The sequence below is a fragment of the Frankliniella occidentalis genome, unplaced genomic scaffold (genome assembly GCF_000697945.3).
Source record: "Frankliniella occidentalis isolate FOCC.00 unplaced genomic scaffold, Focc_3.1 Scaffold170, whole genome shotgun sequence".
In the NCBI taxonomy this organism is placed as follows: Eukaryota; Metazoa; Arthropoda; class Insecta; order Thysanoptera; family Thripidae; genus Frankliniella; species Frankliniella occidentalis.
Window position 1 is genome coordinate 321,645 of NW_026267296.1, and position 1,584 is coordinate 323,228.

Here is a 1,584-nt window from a genome sequence, read left to right on the forward strand (position 1 = left end):
CTCTCTCTATCTCCCTCTCTCACACACACACACACATGCGCACCATCATCAGCATAATGCAAGCGCTTTTGGACTGTCTCCAAACGGCGTGCATGGCATTGGCTGGGGACGATGGGCGCGGGGGCTGCTGGCCGTCTGGGAGGGAGAGAGGGAGAGAGAGCCCCCTCCTCCCCCTTCCCAAAGGGGAAAGTCGTATAAAAACAAGAAGAAATTATTGAGCATGGAGGTGGAAAAGACCTTAGACGGAGGCATATAAGGTCTAAAGAAAAAGAAAAGGCATACGCTAGGACTACTGCGCTATGACAGCCGAGTCGGCCAAAAGGCAGAGTCGGAGGTAAGGGGCTTCGGCCTCAATAGTTACTTTCAAGGACATTAGATTTGGGCTGCATGCCACGCGCGGTGCCAGTGAGGGGTCAATTGAAGCTCTAATTTTAAAAGTTTTCTGAAGGAAAGATTGATTTTGGTGTTATTTCAAAGTTGTTGTTGCTAGACCCCCGACTACACAATATTCTGAATTAAAATGTAGTGGAACTCTGTCTCTTATTTTATTCGTCAAAAAATAACATCGAGCTCAAACTGTAAGAGATACAGCAAAACAGACAAAATTGTCGTTCAAAGGGCTCGGGCTCGACACCGGCTCGACAAGTTAACCCTCAGGAGACAAGATAATCTATTTTTAAAATCGAAAATTTTGCATACTGTTTATTGTTTTTGTCATTGTTTGTAATTGCAATAGTACGTAACACTTAACCTCCAAAAGAGACTCTAGGGCTGTCAAAAATCGACACCTTTGCACTTCTCTAAAAACTGTTATTCGCCTATGAATAATAGACTACACTAGTCCCGGGCTCCATCGTGCTGCAGCCTGTCCCAGCGCGCTCCAGCCTGCACGCTCCAGCGCCCCCCCCCCCCACCTCTTCCAGCCGCCCACACACGCCTCGCCGATGGCAAAATCCTGCCGTTATCGATCGTCCCTCCCTCTCCAGCGGAGCTTGCTCTGGAGCCTGCTCTGGAGCCTCTAGCCTCAGCCGAGCCTCTGCGAGGGGAGTCGCTTTGTGTACGGCGAGATAGTGGCGTTACTAAGGGTTGGACCGGAGAAGCCCGCTGTACGGCCAAACCCCTGCACAAAACAAGGCCCCTGTAATTTCTGAAGTCAATTTATACTACGTATATACTTCGAAGGAAAGGCGAAAACTTGGGAAGTTTTCCTAGGAGATCAAATTATTTTGCCGTGCCCCTCTGCCCCTTTCAAACTCACGACAACTTATGGTTCTTCGCAAGCCCATCTCGCCCCTCTCGGCTGAACTTCGAATACGCCACTGACCCGTTTTCCCACGTATCGTTCGTGGAATCTTTGGCAAACGCCCCGGCCGGCTCCCTCCCCCCCGAGAGGTTTCTCGCGGCCCACGACAGCAAAGTGCAAAAGTAATCAAAGTGTAGGGCTGTCCCTGGCTGTCCGCGCGCGCCTCGGCCGGGCCGGGCCCAAGGGCCGGGCTGTGCGGCGCTGGCGGGCGCTGGAGGCCCTATGGGCCCTGTGCGCATTACGGACAAGTTCATGGCGACGGTTAAAGTGCCATTAAAAAC